We start from the raw sequence: 15,713 nt of genomic DNA, 5'->3' as shown, positions 1-15,713 counted from the left end.
TCAACGGAAAATGATTTTACTGTAGGGGTAATTTGACGTATTTTTTAAAAAACTTTTTAATTTTTTATATTATCTCTTATGTTCAAATTTGTAAATATCTGAATTTAAAAAGATCTTTTTAAGAACTTTTTTTTCAAACATCTAACTGTTTTTTGCAAAACAATCTTTGGAACTATGACCAGTTTATCTTTCGAATGACATTTTTTTTCATCAGTTCATCAAATTAAGGTGATCTTGATAGTATTGGAAAGATACGTCCTCATCTTTCTTTCTTCATTTTATTTTTTTTAGATTTTTTGTTTTTTCATCTTTTGTTTTAAGAACATTATCGGGGCTGTATTTTAGTGTCTATTCATCATTTTTCAACGAATTAAATATCGTTGGAAAGGTAATTTTGTGTAGTTTCTTTATTTTTTTTGTTTTTTTTCATAATTTTTTATTTCCTAGTTCAAAAATGAGGAACAAAGTCTGGCATGAATTTTGGATGTAATACTTGCACCGGTTAAAATGATCATTTTAATGCCAAACATTTGCAGTTTGGGACATGAGGTGGATTTTTGAAAATTATAAAATTTTAGAAACACATCAGTGATGCTCGTGATGAACGCATCTTACTTTTATAGAATGGATGGCTGAGTGAAGAGCAAACACCATGACAGTTTGATGCTGTTCAATCCCATGGATGAACGGCATCAAAGCAATCCCGACCGTTTATCCAAACGGCGCACCTCTGACTTGATCGGCTCTCGCTTTCTTCCTGGTTATCACAAAAAAAAGAAAGAAAAATTGAAACCTTTCAAGCTAAGCTAAACTAAAGTGGATCCGACCCGTTGACATATCTGTGGGTTTTTTTTATGGCTGCATAATGACCGAAATGCCCCTTCTCTCGCGGGCGCATTGTCGAAGTATCTTCATCTGTGCGAAATGACGAAGATGCCCTCTCCTCCAGCGATGCCGGGAATTCCTCCGTCCTACCCCTTATAGAAACGGGAGTTACGTCGCGTTCTCAGTACGCGTTTGGATAGATCGCTCTGCCCGCAGTTTCTGGAAGTTAGGGATTTCCGTTTCTCCCTTCATCGTTTTTTTTCCCTTTTTCCTTCCCCACTCAGAATTAGGTTTTTTGTCATCGTCTCTCTCTCTGTGAAGACTCGGAGATTTTCTTTCGTCTCTCGGTGAATTTTTTGGTACGAATGACTTAGTTTCTTGAAGTCTCTCATTGGTTCTCACGAATCGGTGAATTTTTTCTTGATTATTCGTTCTTCGCTTTTTCTTTTTGTTTATTTTCTTTTTTCCCTCTTTGATGTGAATTTGCTAGTCTCTTTCGCCACCCCCCGCCCTTTTGGCGTGGTTTTCGTTGGTTTCTTCATCCTGAATTTAATAGTTTATGTCGATCGCAATTATCGTTCTTTTATGTTTTGGTATGAGTTTGATGGATGGGATTTTAGTTTTTCTTCTTCTTCTTTTAAGTGTTCTCTCTCTCGCGCGCGCGCGCTCTTTTCGTTTTTTCATGAAAGAGTTAAAATGAGCGAAGTAGAATAAATTCCTACGCTGACTCATCCTTTTTTTCCTAGCAACGTGTTTATCTAAATTCATGGAGGCTTAATTTTGATTTCTTGCCAAAAAAGGTTGTTTTCTTCTAAGGATTGTTCCATTGTTTGTCATTTTTTTTGTGCTTGTTTGTTGTCATTAGGATTTGTCAGAGGAATTTTCATTGGTTCTGATCATAAAATTATCATGTAATTTTTAATTGTCTGATAAGGACTGTGAAAATTGAATCAATCTTAATGGTTTATTGGCTATTCCAAGGCACTTTGTCTCTCCTTTATCATTGTTACAAAGCTTGGATTTTACTGTAGAAATTTGTTCGTCTTGATGATTAAGAACTTATGCCAGTAAAGAACATTAGGAGATTTGTACAGAACTTGATTATCATAGATTGTTGCATCATTTTTTGCATCTTAGAGGACTATTCCGTGCTGATGACAAAGTTGGAACTTGTGTCAAGTATTGTGGTGTTGATGTTTTCCTTTCATAGGGCAGCTTCGATTGCTTTATTGTTGACTTATTTTTCTTTGCCATCTTTTGAACTGATTTGGGGGGGGGGGGGGGGGGACTGTTCATGATCCGTAGTTTTTTAGTGGCGATGAAGTTAGCAATTTAAATTGTCATGCGCTTTCTCTTTGCTGCTAATGAGGATGGATAAAATGAATAATCTAACCTTTTATCCTTTTTCTTTCAGATATTAGGCAGCTTGGAGGGATGAGTTTCGTCGCACCTTATAAGACTCTGAAAGAGTTATTCCCCCAGGTATGTTATCCCCCATTTCTGATGTGAAAAGCTAGTCATCTGTGTTCTTTCTTCTCTCTCAGGTTAGTTTCTAGGTTTTAAGTTTTTCCTAAATACATTTGAATTACTGATATGTAAGTTTCATGTTTTCTAGTATTCTTTTAAGGGAAAAAAACCAGTTCATAGTGGTTAGGGCGTCCAATGTCTTGGTCTTCATGTGTAGGTGCTTAAACCAGGCTCAGCTTCAGCATACAATTGTTCCCTATTGTCCTAACTCTGATGTGCTTGTTCCCTCTTCTTAGGTGGATCCGAGTCCTGTATCTCTTAGGATGGGTCAAGTAAAAAAACACCACTTGACTTCCCTATGTGGTTGTCCATGTCTGCTATGCTGTGCTTAACACAAGAAATCTAAGGTCCTATCCTAACCTTGAAAAAAGATTGGGATGATTGAATTTTTTTCCTTTTTGTGCATTAATTATAGTGACTTTACATGTCCGTACTCCATTCTCACTTGGCTCACTTTTTGGTCTCCATGTATGATATGCTGATGCGGTGATCTGTTGTGAATTTTGGATATCTTTCTATTGAACAGAATATTTGTTTTCAGTCATCAGAATAAAACTTTTGGCTCAGAATGTAATTCACATGGTTTGTTCTGGGTCCCTATATTTGATTTGTACTTCACAACATTAGTAGTAGCCTTACAAAAACTATGAAACAAATAACTGTTTATTCATGTGATTCATATACATATACTTTTACTGATTTGTTTTGTAAATGAATACTCCATAACACGATTGTGGCTTGTCATATTGATGGTGCTCTTGACATGTACCTGCACATGTGACTTATGTCTGAAGTAGAAAGTTCTGAAATATGTGTAACAGGTTGATGATCGTTTGCTAAAGGCTGCTGCCCTTGAACATGTCCATGAGCTTGAATCAGCTATAAATTTTATTGTTAATGAGGCACTTCCCTATATGGGTTCAAAAAGTGCCACTGCAAATGCTCTAGGAACGCCATGTTTTTCAACTGGAGGTAATAATGAAATGTTATTCCATCGTGATTCCCTTCATTAGTGAAAATTAGATTCGTTTTACAACTTTTGCAGTCTAAATTATACTCACGAAACACTCCCTTCAATTCCTTGAAATAATTATTTTCTAAACTTGGTTATGTGGATTTAATTATCTTCTAACTCATATGATGCTTTCATGTCTTTCTTCAACATCTGGTGGCTAAGAAGTTTTTTTATGTTACTTAGTTGAATCCAAGGATCTCCTCTCCTCTCCCGAAAAGCAAGGAACTCCTTTTAGACTTGAATCTCATGAGGATTTTCCTACTTTAGCTAATGCTTCAATGTTTCCCGATACCACCACCATTGATTTAGAAGAAGACTCTTCAACAAATCCTGGATTGGTTTCGATCGAATGTTCCACTGGTACTGTTTTTGGTTGTTTCAACCCGGTCATAAATGTAGTGGTTAATAATAAGCATTTAACACCTCTTGAGGAGCATGATCGAGGGCATTTGCAGCTGACTGCTAATTTCTGTGGTATAGAAACTGTGCCTTCGGTTCAGAATGCTCCAAAGTTATTTGATCTGATGGAGTCTCATGTTCCTTTTGAAAGGAATATCAACACCAGTAGTACTAAAAATGATGAGCCTTGGTGGCAGAAGCTACATGATGGTCCTGAAGACTTGGTTTCTGATGAGAAATCATCCATGAGAGCTGCTGAAGAGTCTCTTTCTACTAGTGCAGTTGGTCACACTAGCCAAATTATCAACATTGATTTTCTCGAGGACTTGATCAACAACGGTATAAAGAATAAGGTATACTTCTGATTTTTCATTGCTTAACATTCTCTAGAATTAAGCTCGGATGTTTCTATTGCAGGTTTGGTTTAAATGTTGGGTGGCGTTTCAACCTATGTAGTCAAAAGCGCTAGGCGGTGCCTAGTCGGTAGACCCCTAAAAAGACTAGTCAAGGACTAGTCGGACTAGCCTGTACCCCAATTAAATATAAAAAATACACAAAATATACATAAAAATATGTTTAATTCTTTTACTAATAAGATGATTTCATTACACAAGTACAAAATTACACATGCTTAAATATATTAATATACATAACTAGAATATATATATATTCAATTATTCATAACATATTCAGTATAATCAACAAAATATGCTTTCAACCTTTCACAGAAGCACAATAACACATACATATATAAATAACATATTACATAATTCATAATGCTAAACATGCTTTCAGGCTTTTATAGAAAAAATCATCGGAAACAAAGTAACACACATATATAAAAAACATAATCAATTAAAATTATTTGTGCATGCTTTTAATGTTTCACAAAAAAATCTGAAAAGCAAAGTAGCACACACATATAAATATTAATAACTATGCATGTTTTTATGATTTCACAGGACAAATCACACAAATACACACACATACATATAATTATATATTAAAAATATATATATATATATATATATATGTATATGCGAATAATAAATAACTAAACTGCCCTCGTGACTGGGCGGAGGTAGATTAGTCGCCGACTAGGTGCCTTAGTCGGTGCCTAGTTAGCAAAATTGGTACCTTTTAAGGTACCCACCTAGGAATTGCAAAGCCTAGGCGTTTTACTTAGCCGACTAGTCGGTGTGTAGTTTGGGCTTTTGACTACATAGGTTTCAACCAACAATAATTGCTTCTGAATGTATTCCTATTTGAATCTTCATCATTTATTTGATGACATACTTTAATTTTGATAGGAAGCTGCAGACTAAAGCTTCATTTGTCTTTGACGATGCATGAATGGTCTTACGTGGATCCTTTCTTATGTTTGGATATCGTGGTCAGCTGCTCGTGCCTCATGGGCGCCAATAATAGGTCTGTTTATGTCTATGCTGAACCCTTGTGTATCCAAATCTATGTCCTGTTCCAGGTTTTATGCATGAATCAAACCCAAATTGATCTGATTTATGCCCCCCTGTTTCCATTTTTCGAACAAGATCTGGCATTCTCGCCTGAGTTAGAAACTGTTGTGGGAGCTCTGGCTCTGTAGAAGACCCTGCTGAACTCACCTAGTGAACTTGTCAAGTCTGCTTAGGTGTGTTCTTGTCCAGTTTGTGTATGGTCAGAATCATGTTAGGCTGGATAAAAATTAAACCCCTATCCATTGACATCCCTAAGACATATTAGTTGAACATGCATCTACAATCTTTACGTGCATACAGTAATATTTTAATCCCTGGTAGTTAAGTAATGATGATTCTTGTGTTGATCCAAGACACTTGAAATTTTGGGCATTTTTGGCTCTTGGAACGAAAGCAGATAGTTTGAAATATAAGTTCTATTCTAATCCATGGTATCCAGATTGGGAAAAAAAAATGGGCAAACATAATTAATATCTATGAATGCCTTTTATTCTTTTATTATAAAGTATGTGACAACTCACCAGAAACATTAGTTATCAACTTTGTTGGATGGCTTTTAGTTTCACGTATCAAATGTAGCATCAGTTCCACAGACATTGATTTGAAATTGCAATATGGAACATTTTAGGAAATTATTTTAAAAAAAACACATTGAAAGTTGAAACATGATGAGGATCAAATTTTTTTAATGTATCTGGGTGTTTATTAATGTTATGATCCTCATGGAGCATAACCTTTTTAAATTGATATCTTTCCATCTATGAAAACTTGTCATACAATAAGGGGGGTGGATGTCAGACTGGTTGAAATGAGTTTGGGTAGGTCATAATACAGGAGATTCCTCTGACATCAATATGTTCAATCCTCAAGAAATGCAGTTTGTAAAAGGCAAGTAGTTTGTTACTGGTCATTAATTGTTTCCCACTATTCTATCTCCTACATATTGCTCTTTCATTTCTTGTGCAGTTTTTATACTGGGGAGGCTATCTAAGATCCCTATTCAGAAAGTAGCATTGTTTCTGAGCTGTAGGCACTAGAAAGGATTTCTGCAAAGCAGTATCAATATGATGGAACTGGGTACAAGTAGTAAAGTTTAAACAGAGGTTACTAGTGTAATGAAATGGATAGAATCCAAAACACATGCAAGAACACTCCTTCAATCAAGTGAAATGCTTGATTGAATCACGGAACCACCCACACAAGGGTCTTAACAAATGTTGTTATTGCATATAAATTAATCACTCATAAGAGTGTTAAAGAATACATGGCCACTAGTGGCCTATTTATACAATAATCACCACAAGGGGGGGCATCCCAAAGTGGCTGTTGGGCTGCTCCCAACGGTTAGAATTATAACCGTTGGGAGCAGCTCCAACAGCTACTTTGGAGTTGCTCCCCCAAAGCAGAAAAACTGCAGTAAAAAGCTGCAAAAAGAAACAGTAAAAAAAGACAGACAAACATGTTGTCAGTCCCCAGTGGGCTGACACCTATTACATTGAAAAGACCGAAATACCCTTTATGGGTATTTCGGTTTACAGAAATTTATATATATATACATACATGTATATGTATACATATATGTACATCTTAACACCCCCCCTAAAACTCATGGTCCAACAATCGACAGTTTGCCAAATAAGAAGTGGAATATGGGTGATGGTAGCGCTTTGGTGAAGAAATCCGCTAGTTGATCTTCCGCAGGAATTCTTCACGAATGTAGTGGCAATCCATCTCAATGTGTTTCGTCCTTTCGTGAAAATGTATGCTTGTTTGCAATGTATACAACACTTTTGTTGTCACAACACAATTTTGAAGGTTCTGCAATGTGAACTCCCATATCTTCAAGAAGTTGTCTCAACCATACTAATTTAGACGTAGTAGTTGCCATGGCACGATACTTAGCTTCAGTGGAGGAGAGTGACACCTTCTGTTATTTTTTGCATCGCCATGAAATTAGAGTCACCTACAAATACACATAACCCAGTGGTTGAGCGTTTATCATTGACATCCCCTCCCCCAATCAGAATCATAATAGGCAATGACTTCTAATGAAGAGGAGGATGATAAAAACATACCAAGATTAAAAGATTTTTTAATATATCTAACAATTCTTATTACAACACTCGTATGCACTGTAGTAAGAGCATGCTGAAATTGACTAGCAGAATGAATAACATAAGATATATCAGAACGAGTAATGGAAAGATAAGACAAAGTCCCAATCATCTGTCTGTAGGCTGTCGGATCTTGCAAGAGTTCTCCATCTTCTATCTTCATTTTGGCATTTGTGACTTTCGGACTATCGACCAATTTTTCATCTGAGAGTCCTGATCTTTCAATGATTTCTGCTTCATATTTAGTCTGTGACAAAAAATAACCACGATGTGAGTAAGCAACTTTTATTCTAAGAAAATATCATAAAAAACCAAGATCTGTCATATCAAAGTTGGCTTTAGGCACATCTTTGATGTGGTTAACTCTCTACTTATCATCTCATGTGATTATCATATCGTTTACGTATAGTAGTAAAATCATCATTCCTGCATTAGAAGACTTAACAAACAATACAGTATCAGTAAAGTAAGATTTAAAATGAAGTTGTGTCATCTCATCACTGAACCTATCATACCAAGCTTTTGGAGCTTGCTTTAGGCTATACAAGGCCTTACGTAAGCAGAAAGTTTTTTCATGTGCTAAAGACAAACCAGGAGGGGGATTCATGTACGCTTCTTCAAATGGTTTTTCGCACCAACCAAATGAAAATATTGATTATTCCTTTCTATTTGACTTGTTGCCTCAAGAAAACATCATAGATAATCATATTGATCCTAGTGAATCTCTTAGTGAAGATCTTTTTGAACATCCAAATGATGATCAAAACTTAGAAGAAAATGTTTCAAGACAAATACAAGTCTACTCTAGAAGAAATGAAAGGAATCCTCCTTGTGCCCTTGAAAAATTCTCTCAAAGTGAGTCGATCGAAGGAACCTCTCAAAGAAAATCAAATCATATTTCCAAAATACCAAATAGATTTGTTTCTTATGATTCTTTTCCCCCTAATTTTCGAGCATGCCTACTTGCTCTTTACTCCTTTTATGAACCATCTCATTACAATTATGCTAAACAATATGCTCATTGGAATGAAGCTATGGAACTAGAACTTAATTCTCTTAAAAGGGCGCAAACTTTGGAAATCATTGATGCTCCCAATGGCAAGAAACCCATTGGTTGTAGATGGGTTTTTAAAGTAAAAACTAAGAGTGATGGTTCATTAGAAAGATATAAGGCTAGGTTGGTAGCCAAAGGATATGCCCAAGAGTATCGGGTAGATTATGATGAAACTTTTGCCTCAGTTGCTCGAATGACTAGTATTCGAGCTCTTATTGCTATAGCCTCGGTTAAAAAATGGCCAATCTTTCAACTTGATGTCAAAAATGCCTTTTTGAATGGTAATTTGAATGAAGAAGTTTATATGGAACCACCTTCAGGTATGAATTTAAATGGAAAAAATTTGAAATTAAAAAAGGCCTTATATGGACTTAAGCAAGCTCCTAAAGCTTGGTATGACAGGTTTAGTAATGTATTAATCAATTTAGGTTTTTCTTCTTGTTATACAGACACTGCTCTTTTTGTTAAAAAGACAGGTGACTCCATTATTATGCTTCTACTGTATGTTGATGATATGATCATCACTGAGAATGACAAAAAAGGAGTAAATGATGTAAAGTCTATGTTAAAAGAAACGTTTGATATGTCTGATCTTGGATATTTGAGATATTTTTTAGGCATTGAAGTGGCTTATTCCGCGCGAGGATACATCCTATCTCAAATGAAATTAGCTGCAGAAATTTGTACCAAATCAGGAATATCTGATGAAAAGAAAGTTGAGACTCCCGAAGTTATCAATGCGAAGCTGATACTTGAAGATGGTGTTCTTCTTGAGGATCCAACCCCCTACCGTCAGTTAATCGGATCCCTCACCTATCTATCCATCACACGTCCAGATATAGCTCATGTGGTTCATGCAGCAAGCCAGTTTCAGCATGCACCTACTTCGGTTCATATGGCGGCCGGATGAGAATTGTGCGATATATCAAAAATACCATCTTCAAGGGACTCTTTTTATCCTCTTCCTCATCTCTTGAATTGACTGCTTTTACTGATGCTGATTGGGGAGGAAATCCCAATGATCGTATCTCAATTAGGGGCCTTTGCATTTTTTTAGGTGAATCTCTCATTTCGTGGAGATGCAAGAAGCATCAGAAGGTCTCACTATCATCTACTGAAGTTGAATATCGGGCTATGGCTATGACAACTATGAAAATCGTATGACTCAGAAGTCTCTTTGGTGACATGGGCGTTCTCATTTTCACTCCCACCAAGCTCTGTTGTGATAACAAAAGTGCGATATACATTGCCAGCAATCACACCTTTCATGAGCGGACCAAGCATATCGAAATGGATTGCCATTATGTTCGAGACAAATATCTCAAAGGGACCATCACATTACCATATGTCACTTCAGAATATCAACTGGCTGACTTCTTCACCAAGGTGCTCCCAACTCCACGATTCATGTTTCTTCTTGGCAAACTTTCGGTCTTCTCCCCGTAAAGTTTGAGAGGGCATGTTAAATTATGTATGTATAAATATATATATACATATACTTATATATACATTCGTATATATATAAGTATATATATGTATATATGTATATATACATAATATCTCTTTTTCTTTTTCTGTACAAATCAAAAACCCGATAGGGGTGTTTTGGTAAATCCACATGTATTTCTCTTTTTGCCTTTTTTTCCTTTTTTCTTTCTTTTCCCCTTTTTCCTTTTTCCTTTTACTTTTTCAGTTTGACCTTTAAAGGGCCATAAGGGGCCCCACCAATCTAGTCGTTGGGGCCCCAACAGTCATATTTATGACCGTTGGGGCTCCCAACGACTAGAAGGGAGCCCCCTTTATGGTTCTCCTTTAAGCTCTCCTCCTCTATATATAGAGGAGGCTCCCCCTTGTAAATGTATTGGGTTTTCACCCTTCTCTTCCTTTCTTCAATACTTTGAGTCATTTTTACTTTTGAGAGTTTTTGTATGTGCACTTTTAGTGCTTGTGTTCTTGGCTCTAGTGGTCACTCTTAAAGAGTGCCTTTTGCTCTATTGGTGCTTCCACCTCTTTTCATTACACCAACAGCTACTTTGGAGTTGCTCCCAAAAAGCAGAAAAAACTACAGTAAAAAGTTGCAAAAAGAAACAGTAAAGAAACAGTAAAAAAAGACAGAAAAAACAGGTTGTCAGCCCCTAGTGGGCTGATGCATATTACATTGAAAAGACCAAAATATCCTTTATGGGTATTTCGGTTTACAGAAATTTATATATACATATACATATATGTATATGTACACATACATACATCTTAACAACTAGAACTGACCCTAGTCTTCATTGGGATAGTCTTTCATATATGAGTTGCTTGTTTTCCCAAGGAGAAATTACTTCCCAAAAGCTTTCTTCTCAAAAACTTCCCAAGGAAAAATTACTTACTCACTTTTTTGCAATTATGATTTAAACTACAGAGGAAATCAGGCCAATTGTCCTTATGTGCTTGGGAAAACTGTGCTGATGTGGCTGGATTTGGGCCCAAAAATGGAGGTTTGGGCAGTTATAACAACTCGGGCTTGGCTTTGGGATTGGAATTCTTTTCATAGTTTGGCTTGGCCCAACATGGTTTTTATTTTGCATCACTTACTTTTTCCTCAATCAGCATCTCCTGCATCTCCAGCCTGAGGTGGGCATAACTGTAATAGATGTCCATCTGAAGCGTTGGGGAAATTAAAAGATGTAGAACAAGGTTGATGGTCATAAAGTATGCATGAGACTGAATTTTGTGTAGACAATTCCATTCATGGCTGAGTTGGATAGAAGACATCTCTTTTTCTTCTAGCTCACAGGTTTTTGTCCTTCCAAAACTCAAGAAAGCACTTCAGGCGCTAATACTGTCCCACTACTTAATTCCAAAACTCAATGAGGCCATGTTGAAGTTTGGCTACCAGCATAATTCAGTTGGTCTTACATTATTGATGAAATGTGTTAATTATGTGTATCATGCGCCAATGATATGATTGCCATGCATAATGATGCATAGTAAATTCAATTGGGAAGTTGATACTTCTTGGAGGTTGAAGTAAGAATATCAGTGGGGTTATTCATCTGTAGAATTATGTTTTGGAACATCTTAGGCAATTGGAACTGCTTTGGTGTAACCACTTCATACTCCTATTTAACAAATCATTTCTTTCAATGTATTTGACTGCAACCTAATCTCTGATGAGATTTTTTGTTTGGCGTGATATTTATGTTTTTGACCCTAACTTCAGGGGAATGATAGTATTTTTTTCCTTTAAAGGTAATTATTTGGCTGAAGGTTAATCTGGGAACATGTAATCATAATTATAAAAAGTATGTTCCTTTTATTGCACTAATAGCAACCATTCCTGCATCTTATTCCCCTTTGTATTGCTATTTCTGCATGTTCTTTTCTCAAAAGTTAAATATCTTAATAAAAATAGATGAAAATGTAATTTTAGGATTCGTATCTTATGCACGCAAGTGTTTTTTGGTTGTGTATTTCATTTCACTTGATACTGAGATACCATCCGGTTTATTTTCTTAATTGGGAATTTTGAATCAGTTCCATCCTGATGCAGGTTATGTTATTGAAAGCAATCACATCAGTCACTCATTTGATGAAACAGATAGAGATACATGAGAAGGAAGCAGAATCTGCCAAAGAAAAAGCAATCCTTGCTGGGGCTGAGGCTCTCCATAAGGTTGAAGACCTCAAAACTATGTTGGCAAATGCTAAGGCTGAAAATGACATGGTTGTGTAATATTCTTCTTAAGCTGTGAGGATTCTTGTTAATAGCAATAAACAGAAGTGCTGAGGTTTTTCCTTTTTATGTTTTTCCTTTCCTTAATAGCAGCATGATGGAGAACTTTATGGAGAGAAATCTATTTTGGCAACGGAAACATGGGAACTACAGTCACGGTTGTTGCATCTGTCTGAGGAAAGAGAAATTTCTCTCCATAATTGACGAGGTAGAAAGTTTGATCTTATCATAGCTAGGAACTGTATGTTCTGCAGAACGTGTTTAGTTTACTCTTTTTAATGCATGTACTGGTGCATATTCTACCTTGAGAGGTTTCATCATTTTAGCCCTTAAATAGATGGAAACTGCAACCACTATTATATTTACTTGGTAGTTTCTGAGCTCCTGTTATAATTTAAAGGTAATTTATGTTCTTTACATGATTTATGAAAATTCAAGTACAGGTTGAGGTCTAGACAAGAATACTTCTGAAAGATTGGAGAGAGTTTGAAATTTTGGACTTACTGTTGCTGCATACCTTTTTTGTTATAATTCTGCAACCTTTCATGTGTAAACATCCTGAGTATTAAGTTGCTATTCTGTGCTTGTTTAGTGCTCTTTTTCTGTTCTTTTTAAGCTTTTTCCCAACTTGTAGTTTCTGATACTGTTAGTATGCTTGTTTATTACCTTTTCAGTTTCTTATAAAGTTCTTTTCCCCACTTGGTGTTTCTGATACTGTCAACCATAACTTTCTGCAATTTCTGTGAAGACTAAAGCTGAATGGTTTATGCCAGAAAATGTTTTCATTGTCTGATTTATACTTGGCCAACACACATTACAGATGAGCAGAGATCTTCAAGCCAGAATAGCTGCAGCAAATGCAGTAAAAGCAGCAACAGAGCAAGAGAAATTAGAGGAGGAATCTACACGTAAAGCTCTAGCTGAACAGGAACTGATGATGGGGAAAGTGGTTGCAGAGTCAAAGAAACTTCAGCAACAGGCGGAGGAGAATTCTAAGGTGATATATTTTTAGTTAAAATGTGATATATTTAATGTTGGACGCAACAACTGCCTAAAAGGCTAGAACTTATATTTCATTAATACATGATTCTTCTTGATGTTGCTTTCCAGCTACGTGAATTTCTAATAGACCGTAGGCACATTGTTGATGTGTTGCAGTAAGTATATATTGAATTGATTTGCTTTTGTTTGAATGATAAAAGTACCTATAATTTTCAAAGGCATTAATTGGTATATCAATATTTCATCAAAGATACTGACTTGGTTATATTTTGTTGTTTGCAGAGGAGAAATTTCAGTAATTTGTGAGGATGTGAAGTTACTAAAGGAAAGATTTGATAAAGGTTCAAGTGTTAGCAGCTCAAGTTTCCTTTGTTCGAAATTGAGCAATGACACATATTGTGTTTCATCATCTTTGAATTTGTCTCTCAAGAGTAATCCGGACTTTGCAACTGATGAACAGTGTGAGGGAACAGATGAGCAGATTGCAGTGAAGGAGATGGTTAGCTAAGAAGAGTCATGGGATGAACCATGGGAGTTTTTAAAGGATGATTCTGATTTGAGTGCTGAATTGGTGTGACTAAAAGCAGTAGATGGGTAAATGGATAAGTTTTGCTTCTGTTTTACAGTTTTTTTTTTTAATTCCTGTGTTGCATACATTAGAAGAATAAGCAAGAAAACCACATTTTGAAAGCTGCTTGGCATACTTTGTCCTTTCTTCCTGTAATGTCTTGTAGATAGATATAACAGTGTTGGTTCCTTTACTGCATAGTGCACATTGTATTGCAGTTAATTTTGCAATTTCTTTTTGTTATGATTTTTATACCTCTAACCGTTGCAAAGATCTCTTACAAAAGGAGCAGTTACTAATGAATTGCTAAGGGATACTGACTGGGCCTGTTGGTACGTATCCTTAAAATCATGGGATGTCCAAAGAGCATGAACTATTTTAGGGTGAGGAAGCAGTTTCCGTTACGCCAATTTTGAAACCGAGTTCCCTACACTGGCTACCCTGCAATTTAAACTTCTCTATGCTCACAATCAGCATCTTATTGACTTGATTCATGTGTCTGGTCACAATTCTCTTCCTTTGTAGACAACTATCAAAGGCCACCGTGTGAGAGTGAATGCCCAATCAGTACTCGCAGCACTTGGGAGGGCAAACAGCAACCCAAGAAAGACGGCCACATACGACCACATAGGCGAGCAATCACCGAGGAGTTTGGATAACCTACAAGCACACACGAGTGCAATGCAGCACCTAAACAAAACAATGGAAAGGGTCAAAGACTCGGTGTTGATGAAGCAACTTGTATTCATAAGTTGGCCAAGCGACACTTATAGATGTGACACAAATGTGATATGTCAAGTCACTGTGGGGGCAATGTAAAGTGAGACGGTCTTGGAGAGTGAACCTTCAAGCGAAGTTCTACCTACCAACGAGTTCTCCTCTACAAGTAGTTTAGATGCTACCCCATGGATAGGAAGAATCCGAAAACACCTGAAAACCATAAATTTTCATGAAAGGTTCCCCTAGGTATGAGTGGGAGCTTGGCACGCATTGGCACGGGGCTGGCACCACGTCTCCTATGATACTTACAAGGCCAAAAAGGACCCTTGGGCCACACAGGGCTGGTCCTGCGTGTCCTGGACCTGGTCAGCACTTACCTTAATAGAGTCCTTCTAGCGACATGCCCCACTGATTCAGTGACCTCCACCAAAACTGGTCAGCATCTCCAGACGATGTAGAATCTGGAACTCAGCTCCCTCACGTGCCTGAAGCATCGATCCAACAACGCTTGGTACTTAGGGAATTTTGAGGTGCATGAACCTGAAGAAGACATGTTTCTGTTTATCTTGAGAATGGGAAAAAAAGGATGGAAGTGTGATGAACAAGGCTGAGCTTTTTTTTTCTGTATATAGACTCTACCGCACTTTACCCTTTGCTCGCTTGTGAACAAGAGGCGGAGCCAGGATTTAAACTAGGGTGGGCACAAATACAAGGTAAAAAAAAAATTAGTTTCTATGATAATAAACTATAGCAAAGTGCAAAAAAATTGAAGAACTACATAATGTCACATTCATAATTCATAATTAGGAACTTTGCTTGAAACTAAACAATACATTTTCAGTAATAAAGAAATTATTGAAAATGATTGAACTTGCATGTATACTCCAAAATTTAGTTTTGTTTGATATAAAGATTAAAGGAATTACCTTCTATAGATAATGTAGTGTAACCAATCTCAAGTTTCCATCTTAAACACATCCAAGATCTCAAAATATGACCCACTCAAGAATTCATAAAATACGTTAACTTAAAGACAATCAAGTCGTCAGAAAGATCTATATGGATTCATGGAGGAGAATAATCTGCATAATCTAAACCCATTAAGACAGTCAAATCATTATAATGAAGTATTGAACCCATCGAACTTAGCATTTGGCTTAAAACTATAATCATTAATATCAACATTTTTTTTCATTTAAATCAGTTTTCAGGAGTTCCAAAAAATTAAAAAAGAACTGTAAATATATCATGATATACTGAAAATGAACCAAATTAAACTTCTTACATTAT

At 36.3% G+C, this 15,713-nt stretch overlaps 1 long non-coding RNA gene and 1 pseudogene across 2 annotated transcripts; one reads left to right on the top strand and one right to left on the bottom strand.

Moving 5' to 3' along the window:
- The first annotated feature begins 1,006 nt into the window (after positions 1-1,006).
- LOC149837151 (uncharacterized) lies at positions 1,007-13,825 on the top strand (annotated as a pseudogene). Its single transcript, XR_016431890.1, has 10 exons — positions 1,007-1,184; positions 2,240-2,307; positions 3,174-3,324; positions 3,551-3,727; positions 3,848-4,119; positions 11,951-12,124; positions 12,227-12,341; positions 12,954-13,130; positions 13,244-13,290; positions 13,418-13,825. The product of XR_016431890.1 is annotated as an uncharacterized LOC149837151 (transcript).
- LOC149837150 (uncharacterized) lies at positions 13,818-15,140 on the bottom strand. The gene is made up of 2 exons (XR_016431891.1): positions 14,801-15,140; positions 13,818-14,633 (listed from the first exon to the last, which is right to left on the bottom strand). It is a non-coding gene; the product is annotated as an uncharacterized LOC149837150 (long non-coding RNA).
- Positions 15,141-15,713: the final 573 nt, after the last annotated feature.

This window comes from Nuphar pumila, chromosome 5 (assembly GCF_984573655.1).
Source record: "Nuphar pumila chromosome 5, dmNupPumi1.hap1.1, whole genome shotgun sequence".
In the NCBI taxonomy this organism is placed as follows: Eukaryota; Viridiplantae; Streptophyta; class Magnoliopsida; order Nymphaeales; family Nymphaeaceae; genus Nuphar; species Nuphar pumila.
The sequence above is the reverse complement of the archived record's forward strand: the minus strand, read 5'-3'. Positions and strand labels throughout refer to the sequence as shown.